Here is a 12,191-nt window from a genome sequence, read left to right as displayed (position 1 = left end):
GGCCTTAGCAGGGGACAGCTCTCTGAAATGAATTTCTATGCAGGCTAGTAGCGCAATGCCCAGAAGGTATGTGTGAGTTTAATCAATGGGACAAGCAAGCAGCTAGCAGGGGACAGTGCCATGACATGTCCATCTCTCCACTCCATACCTCTTCCCGTCTGCATCTTGGATGAACTCTCTTTTTCTCTTTCCCCAAATTAAGCACATGCGTCCCCTCTTCCTGAAACAGTCTTGTTTTTCCTCTAACTCCTCCCTGGCTCAACCTGTCAGTCACACTACCTGATCGCCACGAGCTTTCCCCCTACTCTTTTTCTGTGCTTAGCAATTGGGGCTTCAAGGCTTACATTCCTTTGTAGGATGCAGTCATCCAGCTCTCTGCATGCTGTACCTGCTTCCCTAGGCAGAGACAGTAGCATTTCTGGAACCCACAATGTGCTCCCCCCAACTCCCCGCCCCACACATCCCAGTATCCTGTGGTTAAGCTGGGTTATATCACCAGTTCTGGTACCCAGATTACAGCAAGGGAGGCTTCTATTTTCTTTTCCCCTGATCTGGAGATGGGTTGGTTAAAATAAGATGTATCATAGGCCTCCAAATCACTGGTTGGAAGAGAACTAGGAACAACTCCCATTACATTTGTTAAGAGTGAGACACAAGCATCGATTTCGTTAAACTCCTGGAACTTGAAGCTTTGCCATTGTAGCAGGTCTGGATAGTAGACCTGAGATCTGTTGTATGCCACATCCATTTCATTCAAATGAAACTGTAAAATGGGTAGATGTGGGAAAGAAGAAAGGGGAAGCTAGCATTGTGCACAGCTTCGGAACTGTGGACATTGAGACAGGAATGGATACACAGCTCTTCAGACTCAGTGCCAGAGTTTCCACCCATAATCCCTACCTGAGAAAGGTGTTAATGGCCCACATGGTTCCAGAATAAACCAAAGTGTGATGGCTTTTGTTGGAGGGACCCACTTACTCCCTATTCTGCCTCCAGGGTAAACAAGAACTCCTGAACCTTGTCTGACAGGGACATGGGGGCTCCATTTAATGAGCAGCTTATAATAGATTTCAATACGTTGCAATAGATTTTACTACGTTAGGTAGGAACAGATCACTCCCGATTTCCTTTCTGTCTCCACAGTCACTCTGGCCAATTTAGAACTGCGTGGCTGACTTGTAGACTATTCCGTTCCTTGGGATAACAGCTGGGTGTTAAAACACAAACTAATTAATTTTGCCTTCCCAAATGAGGTTAGCTGGGTGCATCCACAAAGTTGTATTGACAATGCACCTTTAATATCCTAGTCTTGAGATTTTAATTAGAAGGCAAAGTAATCTCAAAGATGGCAGTAATTATTTTTCAAATTGGCCACCCCAATGGCTGTGCCGGTTAAGCACTGTATTTTATGAGCATGGGACCAGTCAGTGAGGATTGCCAAAGCTACCTCTAAAGTGCTTCCTTCCTTCACGCTGGATTCTTGGGTGCAGTATGTGGTGAGGATAATGGCTGACTCTGATTAGAGAGGGGGCAGTGAGGGTTTTCTCTAAGAAGCTAATAACACTGTGGGCTGGGGCTCATCATGTCCTTGTAGGAAGGAATATCCACAGGGAGATGGGAATGGCACACTAGCAGTACACCATGGGAGGGATTCACCAGCTAGGCTATTGCTTTGTGGTCTCCTGCAATGTGGATCAGTCCAGATCTAAAAGTCCCACCGTCCATTGCTGTTCTTTCCTTGGTAGGACACTGAGGCCTCTTCTACTCCCTAGTTAATCTCAGGGTGAATTTGTCCATTTTGCATGACATTTAAGTTCTGGCTTTACCTTCAAATTTGGCGCTGTTGTCAAGAGTTGGTAAAGTGCTTGCCTTGAGAACAGGAGGACTGGAGCTTAATCTCTTCAAAAGCTGGAGGAGGGTAGCCTAATCCTTGAGCCTTACATCCTGTCCTGCACTGAGAGACTCTGTCTCAACAAAACCTTTCTAGGGTGCACCTAAGGTTGACTTCTGGCCTCCACATGCATGCACACACACACACACACACACACACACACACACACACACACACACACACACACACACAGTGAAGCCATGGAATGAGAGGATTCTGGTTCCTAAATGTCTAGGACTCCAGGCTTATCCACACCAATACTCTATCTAGCTCGAGTATACATCAAAGATGACCAAGCCCCCAAAAGTCTCAATGATCCTATGAGTGCATAGGATGAAATCAATGGCCCTGTCAGGCTGGATGCATCAGCAGTCTGGGGCTGCAAACCTTCCTCTTCATTACTCTATACCTAACTGCCACTACAGCAGTTTTCTCCAAAGCCTTTCCTCTATGTTTTTGATCAGCTACTTTAGAATGTTCTCAGTTGTCACAACACTTCCCACTGAAACCTTCAGGTCCTCCTTGGATGGTTTTGGTCCTGTGTGCTGATCCCCTATCATAGCACCTACCTTGTTATACTTTGATTATTTGTTTGCCTGTCATTTCCTCCCTACACTTCCAAATTCTATAAGGAAGTGGATTGGCTTCTGGTATGGCTTGCATATACTTGACCCCAGGAAGTGGCACTATTTGGAGGTGTAGCCTTGTTGGAACAGGTGTGGCCTTGTTGGAATAGGTGTGTCACTGTGGATGTGGGCTTTAAGACCCTCATCCTCCCTACCTGGAAGCCAGGATTCTGCTAGGGGCATTCAGATGAAGATGTAGAACTCTTAGCTCCTCCTTTACCATGCCTGCCTGGATGCTGCCATGTTCCCACCTTAATGACAATGGACTGAACCTCTGAATCTGTAAGCCAGCCCCAATTAGATGTTGTCCTTATAATAATAGTTGCATTGGAGAATAAAATAATTCAATTAAACAATGGGGTACCGAGCTAACAAAGAATTCTCAAATGAGGAATTTGAATGGTTAAGAAGCACCTAAAGAAATGTTTCAACTTCCTGTGTCACCAGGGAAATGCAAATCAAAACAACCCTGAGATTCTATCTCACACCAGTCAGAATGGCTAAGATCAAAAACTGAGGGGACAACAGATACTGTCGAAGATGTGGAGAAAGAGTAACACTCATCCATTGTTGGTGGGATTGCAAGCTGGTGCAACCAGTCTGGTAACCAGTCTAGTGGTTCCTCAGAAAATTGGACAAAGTGCTACTTGAGGACCCAGCTATACCACTCCTGGGCATATACCCAAAATATGCTCCAACATATAACAAGGATATATATTCCACTATGTTCCTAACAGTCTTATTTATAATAGCCAGAAGCTGGAAAGAACCCAGATGCTCTTCAACAGACGAATGGATACAGAAAATGTGGTACAATGTGGTACATAATGGAGTATTACTCAGCTATTAAAAACAATGGGGTTGGGGATTTAGCTCAGTGGTAGAGCGCTTGCCTAGCAAGCACAAGGCCCTGGGTTCGGTCCCCAGCTCCGAAAAACAAAACAAAACAAAACAAAACAAAACAAAGAAAAAAACAAAAAAAAACTATGACTTCATGAAATTCATAGGCAAATGGATAGAACTAGAAAATATCATCCTGAGTGAGGTAACCCAATCACAGAAAAACCACACATGATGTGTACTTACTGATAAGCGGATATTAGCCCAAAAGCTCGGATTACCCAAGATACAATCCACAGACCACATGAAGTTCAAGAAGAACAACTAAAGTGTGGACACTTCAGTCCTTCTTAGAAAGGGGAACAAAATACAGGGACAAACAGTGAAGCAGAGACTGAAGGAAAGGCCATCCAGAGACTGCCCAACCTGGGGATCCATTCCACATGCAGCCACCAAACCCAGTTACTATTGCTGATGCCAAGAAGTGCTTGCAGACAGGAACCCGATAGGGATGTCTCCTGAGAGGCTCTGCCAGAGCTTTACTGATACAGGTTAAGATGCTTGCAGCTAACCATCAGACTGAGCACAGGACCCCTGTGGAGGAGTTAGGGAAATGACTGAAGGAGCAGAAGGGGTTTGCAACCCCATAAGAAGAACAACAATATCAACCAAGCAGACCCCCTAGAACTCCCAAGGACTAATCCACCAACCAAAGAGTCCACATGGGGGCACCCATGGCTCCAGCTGCATGCGTAGCAGAGGATGGCATTGTCTGGCCTCAATAGGAGGAGAAGCCCTTGGTCCTGTGAAGGCTTGATGCCCCAGTATAGGGGAATGCCAGGATGTTGAGGTGGGAGTGGGTGGTGGGAGGGGGAGCATCCTCAGAGAAGCAGGGGGAGAAGAGATGGAAGAGGGGGGACCAGGAAAGGGGATAACATTTGAAATGTAAACACATAAACTATCTAATAAAAAAAAAGAGTTGCCTTGGTCATGGTGTCTCTTCACCATGCAGCAGTAAAACCCCAAACCCCGAGGCAACTTTCTTTCTTTTTTTTAAATAACCCTAGATCCTAGTGCAGGACCTGCAGGAAGTGCATACTTCACAAGTCTTCAAGCATAACTGGTGAGCAGAGCTCATGGATCACTGTGGGGGCACTGTCAGGAGAGGTGCATGGGCTCACTCAACTTTATTCTACCCTTCCAGGCAGCAAGCAAGACCGCACATGTGATTGGCTAACGCCAGTCTAGACAGCACATTGCTTCAACAAAGGAGTAAAGAAAGCCCCTCATGCTGATTATTCAGAGGGCCCTTCCTGATACAGAGTGGGTGCTTTGGGTGTAGAGAGACAATTTTTTCCTGCTTAAGACTTAAACCTGTGACTCTAAAGGGCCAGGAGAACTCCAGAAAGATCGTTTTTTGGGAGCTTAAACCTTGTGGCTAGATCTTAAGAGTTTAGACTGATGCCACATGCAAACAATCAGATTAGATTCAACCTTGTTCACCATCAGAGGACTCCAGTTTCAAACAACAGCAATCAGATGTCAGTTTTCACTGGGCTGGTAAAGATGACATCAGAAGTGATGGATGTTGATAGTACATTTTTGAAAAGGTTTTGGGAAAGCAAGTATTTTCAATAATTGTAGGTGAAAGTAAATTGGCACTTGCCTCTAGGGAGGGCGATGTGGTAATAGCCATGAAGATCAACAAGGCATGGATCTCTCTCCCCCTTTTAGCAAAGACACTTCTCAAGGGCAAGGCCACAGATACAAATGCTTTGCAAAAATCATCAGAAGTGATGGATGGATTCATTCACGACCTCAGCGAAGACTGGGAACCATGCCTCTGCCTACGCAGGTGATGAGCCAGTGTACCACGTGTGGCCAGGCAGCTTCGAGGGACCATGAGGTGGTGTGCATCCGTGTGGGGTAGTTTTCAGTTTAGAGAGGTGTGAGTGTACACGAATACCCCGTGTGTAAAAAGAGACATAGTCACAAAGAGCTAGCTTTACCGCTCGACACCTGGAGGAGGATGAGAAATGAGGGGCTTAACTTCCACACACACACACACACACACACACACCACATGCACATACATGTACACAAATAAATGCCAGTATCTGAATGTGTCCCAACACTGTAGACAATCTTTTCTTTTTATGCTTTTAAACATTTATTTACTTATATATCTTATGCATATGATCGCTCTATCTGCATGCACACCTGTGTGCCAGGAAGGGCCTCAGATCTCATTGTAGATGGTCATGAACCACCATGTGATTGTTGGGAATTAACTCAGGACCTCTGGAAGAGCAGCCAGAGCACATATAATTCAGCCATATAATGCAGGGATGGGCTGGATCTTTTCAACCTCATTCCATTTAGAGGGAAGGCTTCACGGCCACTGACTGGCCTGGGCTTTCCTTTCCCTCCCCAGGGTTGGCAGGGGGAGGAGGCTATCAAGACAGTACAGTTTATGGTTTTTTTATGAGACATCTTAACCCTGCATTTGAACTGTATCTTGCTGCAACCCTGTACTCCTTAAAAGTCCCACAAACATATTCACTCCTCTCTTGGCCTTTTCCCCTCTCCAAGGCAGGGTTTCTTTGTGTAGCCCTGGTTGTCCTGGAACTCATTCTGTAGACTAGGATGGCATTGAACTCAGAGATTCACCCACTTCTACTTGAATGCTGGGATTGCAGCTGGTGTTCTTAACTCCTGAGCCATCTCTCCAGCCCAGACAATCTTTTTTTTTTCTATAGAACATACATCCAGAGAGGTAACTGTAGTTCCTTGGCTATCTACCTATTGGTGCAGCAAAAGAGAAGGGTGTGGCTAGGGAGGCCCTCGATGGACTGGGGTGGCATGCTTGGAGAAAGCTCCCCTGCTGATGCTGGGCTGTCCCTTTGTTCTCTGCACTGTCCATCCCTTCTTACAGCTCGCTCTTTGGCCTTCAGGCTTTTGCTCACAGTGATAGATAGCAGGACCTCACCACTGATCTTCCCTTCTAAGCCCTGGCAGAAGGGGATCTGAATAAGTGCCATTCTAAGACAAGCCTCCAAATTCCTGGTACTTAATTTGGCACCAATTCACAGAGTATCTGCTCAGGGACCAGGGGCTGCTGCCCTGATCAAGGGATGGCCCTCTCTGTGAGTCACAGCCTTCCCAGTTGTTGTAATTGAATTAGAACCATTCATGACCAGATGCTGACTAGTTTCCCACTTACTGTGCCACACTTAACTGCCTGGCTGCCCATCCACTCTCCTATGATCCTCCCTGGCCAACAGCCAGCCAGGGCACCGGGCCACCATGCAGGCTGGCAAAGCTCTTGGGAGAGCTGCTTGTGCTGGGACCTTGTTGGCATTTGAGGTAGGCTCTGCCAGCCGCCGGCTTTGCATTGTGCTCCTCTCAATACCTTGGTCGGTCACAATCTCAGATGGGCTGGAGCTGGTAAGTGCACTGGTTCATTGACTCAAACAACTCTGGAGTGGAGTGTGACTCTTACGGACTTGCGTTCCTCAAACTCACGGGTTGAAGTCTGTCCTATCTAATTCTCGGTACCTTGGTATGTGACCTTATTTGGTGATGTGGTCTCAGAAGTTTAAAACTGGATGTTAGGATGAGCTTTAATCCTAGGTATCTTATGTCTTTGTGAACAGAAATGTTTAGGCTATGTGAGTGTGAAGACAGCCATCTACAGACAAAGAAGAGAGACTAAGATAGGTGTCTCATAGCCCTCCTAGGGGGCCAATGCTGCTGGCATTCTAATTTTGGGGTGCCCAGGCTCTAGAGTTATGAGATGACCCACTGCTACAGTTTAAGCTTATCAGTCAGTCCTTTGTTCAGGCCACCTTCACTGAACAATGTACCCCCTCTTTACAGCCTCCATACAGGGATTCACTTAACCCAGACATTTCAAAAGGTGCTGAAGACTGATCACTTCCTAAGGGAGCTGCCTGGCTGCTGAGGCTCTCAGGAATTGGGATGCTCTCACCAGTGGCCAGATGGCTTGCTCTCCCCACTCCTCTCCTCCACCTACCCGCTACCTCACGGGCTCAATCTAGCAGTCCCTCGAGGGCTCTATTTCATCAACCTAAAGTACCCTGGGAGCTTTTAAGTGTCTGATGAGAGCCCCTGACTGAATGAGGATGTGTTGATGCTCCCCCAGAGCCTTCTCTTCCTAAATGTTTCAACTCCTGATTTTTTTTTCTGCCACCGTGGTCCTTTTCCAGTCTGGTACCCCCAAAAGCATATGTGACTCTTCAAGTGGGATCTGGCCAAGCAGAGGAATAAAGTGATCCCTGTCTTCCCTGCCTCTGAAAGGTGTTAAAAGATCCACAGTTGGGCCCTGAAATCATGGAAACCTTTGTGGTAGACATCTGTCCACTCAGCTTCAAGCCACCACTGTTTTCCCCGCCCAATGGCAGAATTTTGGTTTTGTCAGAATTTTCAGTTTCTTCCCTTAGATTAAGGCTCTGAATTAAGACCGAGGCTCTGAATGTTGAAATTTCTATTAGAATCATCTGACGTGTGAATTTGTTAACTGAACCAACAGTGACCTATTCCAACTATTTGCAAAAACAGAGACAGGGTCTGAGCCCCGTGTCAGGGTCATAGAGGACTCAATATGGTCAACATGAACACAATGAATTTAGCATCATTGGCCGGTCTGTGGTCATTCAAGAGTGGTTTGTCCATCTGTCAGGGCTATAAGGAGTGGCAGGAGGATGTGTAGAGACCTCTCAATTTCACACAGGCAGAGTCTCATCCACGCTCTACCTTCTCACCAGGACAATTTACTTAACATCTCCCAGTCTTAGTTTCCTTAAGAGTAAAAAGGAGAGCTAAACTATTGTTCTATGTGTGTGGCTGTTCCAAGAAGAAAGCTAGTATTTGTTCTTCATTGTTCCCACTGTCATTTAGGCTACAGCTCTCTAAGTTGCCATGAAGTACCTTGTCATCGTAGCTGACTTACTCCCTGTGTAAATAGAGGGACTATACTGATCCCAGCATACTATGTGCGCTTCCCTTCACCCAGGAACCCCAGGACGGCACCTCCTGCTACTGTCTGGTAAGCACACTTACTTGCAATGTTTCTTCCCACCCTCTGTTTATGAAATCCTGGTGTCCATAGTTTCCCCGTGTGTGTGTGTGTGTGTGTGTGTGTGTGTGTGTGTGTGTGTGTGTGTTTTAATTAGAGCCAAGATGACTGCCTCCCGGTGTAGTTCAATTTAGAAGAGGCCATGGCCAGCTTTTAGAGGACATCACTGCTAGTCTCCCCTGGTGTTAACTGGTCTTGGTTTAGTGATAGATAGCAATGGTTTTCAAGTTTATGCCATTACCAGAATCAGGTGGAACACCAGTTAAACCACAGATTGCAGGCTGTTTTCCTAGGGCTTATGATTCTGGACATCTGGGTGGTCTGAGGATGCACAGGTCTAAAATGCTCCCAGGAGGTGCTGATGTTGTGCATCCAGAGTCCGTGCTTAGGGCAGCAAACGGACCTGTAGGTAAGGAACCAAGGATCGCCTCACTTTCTCCAGGCCAGAGATCCATCCCCACCCTCTTTGCAGAGAAAGAGGGGTTGAGGAGTTTGTTTTACTTCTATATCTTGTTTTTATGTTTTTCGAGGTGCTGGGGATGGAACCCAGAGTTTCACGTGCACCAAACAAGTGAGCTGCACTCCCAGACTACCCGTCATTTGGAGCCTCAGTACAAGCTACCTCTATTTCTTTGGTTCTTTTGCCTGCAAGATAATATAGCTTTTTGGTGCTGTTATTGTTTTTCTTACTATTATTATAAGCTCATGCCCATCTTGACTTTGCTCTTCTTGGCATTATTCTTCTAGAGTCCCTTCACTCTTTCCTGGCCATGTACACTAGAAGTAAAAGGAAGCTGATGAGGGGCAATGGGAGAGTCCTGGACCTGTCCCTTCCAGGGAGCCTTGTGTGAATAAACTACCCTACAAGGTTCACTTTCTTTAAAGGGGGGAAAGCAAGGCTAAGCCTAACCTTACCATCACATGGGATAAGGCTCAGCATGGTGTCCGGCCCATATGCAATAGCTAAGACATCATGTGCCCCCATTCATTTTCCTATTTTTCATCTCAGTTCCTCCACACGGCATTCAGAATATGTGATTGAAGAGTTGACATCTGAGCATGTCTACTTTTCTTCAGAAGAGTATCTTGCATGCAAGGAAACAGCCAAGCAAATCAGGGAAGACAAACCCATGCGGTCCACTGATGAGAAGGTTTTAAGAAGATAGTGTCCCACTAGGTGCTCATAGGTATTGAGACTCTGACGTGTTCTGACAATTCATCTTGTCCTGCCTATAGAGAGAGTTGCCCACTGAACTCCCCTGGACCCCTATGGATATGGAAAGGAAGAGGCACAAGATCCCACTGCACCTGCTATACCAGGAGTCAGAAGACGTGGTACTCTTGGTTGTGCCACTTAATTGCTGAGTCACCTTGTATGAATCACTGAGTTTTCCTGAGCATTGGTTAGCAAAGATACTAGCATACCTCAAAAGTAGACTCTTATTTAAGTTCCTTGTCAGCAGAGCATAAGAATTCCAGATTCTGCAAGTCCTCACAGATACTTGTTTTCTGGTCACTTCCTTAATTTACTTGATGACAGTTAGGCTCCAAGGTGTGATGTGCAGCCCCATTGTGGTTTTGTGCTTTCTGCAGTCACTGGTGATGCCCAATGACTTGTCATATGCTAATTTCCCATTTGCATATCTTTGGAGAAGTGTGTACTTGAATCCTTCTCCCATTTTTGAATTGGTTGTTTGTGCTTCGACTGTTAAGCTGAGTTCTGAATAGATCCTGGATGTTGGTCCCTCACCAGACATACTACTTGTAAATATTTCTGCTTACTCTATGGGTTTTCTTTGTCACTTCCAGATAGAGCATCCTTTATACATAGTTGGTGTCCCACCTTCTTCTCTACCAACCCCTTGACATTTCTCTCACGATTTCACTCTGCACCCCCCAGCCCGTTCCTTCATTTTTAGTGAACACCAGGTAAAGGGACCCTGAGACAGAGGCAGGCTTTCTCCAGATGACACAGCTGCCTGCCTTCTCAGTGGACTCAGTACTTCACAAGATCAGGGGTCTGTCTGAGGAAATCCATCCCCAGGCACCTCCTTCTTCGCCTCCTGGTGGGGCAGCCCACCTGTTACTCCTACACTATTCCCTCCTGGCTTGCCTGCAAGGAGAGCTGGCTGCCTTGCTCCCAGGATCAACAGCCTGTTTGTTTAAAGGGCTCATTACTGCTGCTTAATGCTATTTTGACAGATGAAAGTGAGTCAATTATGGCTAAAAATAGCTCAGGCTTTAGAGGCTTCTTCCAGGTGGCTGCCTGCGGCCCCATCCAAAGGACTTTCACTCTCATTGCCAAAGGGCAGTTCCCTGCCTTCCATTATCTCCTTGAATCTTCAAATCAACCCCGGAGCTCTCCTTCCAGGAATAAATGCCCTTCAAGACTTGGGGCCTAAGCCCTGGAGTTCAAGGTTTCTTTGACAGACCCTCTCTCGGTGAAAAGATGCCAGAGAGGGTCCCAGAGCCCAGTGTCCCTCTGGATCAGAGAGTACACTGTTCCACCAGCCTCCAAGTCGTTACCCTTGAGGTTTGTCTCTAGATCTATCTTGGAGCCAGTGGGTTCCCTGCGATAACATATACAGAAATACATCCAGCTTTGTTCATAGTTATGAATGCCTTTCTGTCACCTTTTTTTTTATGAGCATGCTTCCTTTGTGGATGACTCAGATGGCTTCCCCTTATTATGTTAAAGACACACGAGAGAGCATTCCCATGTGTGTTCTTGTATCTCAGAGGATGGTACCTCCCTCCACCCATTTGCTTAGGTTCTAATCTCAAAATGATGTGAAAAGAGATGCACTCAATAGCAGTTGTATCCAATGACCCATCACCAGCCTGCAACTGTGTGGTTGGTACCCCTTGGCCTAGAACCATCCGACCAAGTGATTTCTGAGTTCCTGATGAAGGGCAATTGAGAAGAACTGTTACTGTTTTTCTCAGTCCTAAATTTCCGAATGACTTCTTATCCCATAATAGATAATTGGAACCAAGTGAGTAATTGCTAAACATACAGTTCTGCTGGCCATTGTGACCTACGGTATGATGTGTCCAGATCCCTGGTGGGTGGGTCTGTGCCTAGTCTCACAGTTGGGAAGAAATAAGCATGAAATTAGGAATTGCCAGTTTGCCTGGTGCTATTGAAAAACCTAACTGGATCAATGTGGACTTAATCCTTCTTTCTTAAACATTATTTTATTTTATTTTGAGTCAGAGTCTCCTGCACCCCTCACGCTTACTACAGTGCTGAGGCTGACCTTGAACTTCTGATCCTCCTCCACCACCCAAGTGCTGAGTTTATAGCCACCATGCCCTAACTATGCAGTGCTAAGGATTGGAACCAAAGTTTAGTGAGTCAATGGTGCGGGTGACAACTATGGTGACAGTGTATCTGTATCAGTTGTTGCCCAGATGTCATCTCATTTAGTCTTCACACCCCAGCAATGTTACCCTCCCCATATCTGCTTACTGATGAGGAAAATAAAATCCACAGAGCTTAAGGTGACATATTGAAGTCACTGCCATTTGTTTCTGGTGGAGATCACCTACCTGAGATGGCAGATTAGAGGTCACTGTCTTCCTTCCCAAGTTCATTGCATCAGTTCCACTGAGCCTTAATACAACCTCCACTTTCCTAAGTTCACAGGAAGGCGGCAGCTCACCTGGATGACACCCATATTTGCCAATCTCTCTCATGGCTGATGGAGGCTCAGGAAGGCCAGGTGGCTTGCTA

At 46.2% G+C, this 12,191-nt stretch overlaps 1 protein-coding gene across 2 annotated transcripts in view; it reads right to left on the bottom strand.

Moving 5' to 3' along the window:
- St8sia2 (ST8 alpha-N-acetyl-neuraminide alpha-2,8-sialyltransferase 2) overlaps nucleotides 1-12,191 on the bottom strand; it is a 72,901-nt gene that overhangs the window by 10,177 nt on the left and 50,533 nt on the right. The window lies entirely within an intron of this gene.

This window comes from Rattus rattus, chromosome 2 (genome assembly GCF_011064425.1).
Source record: "Rattus rattus isolate New Zealand chromosome 2, Rrattus_CSIRO_v1, whole genome shotgun sequence".
Lineage (NCBI taxonomy): Eukaryota > Metazoa > Chordata > Mammalia > Rodentia > Muridae > Rattus > Rattus rattus.
This window is presented reverse-complemented; position numbering and strand designations above follow the sequence as displayed.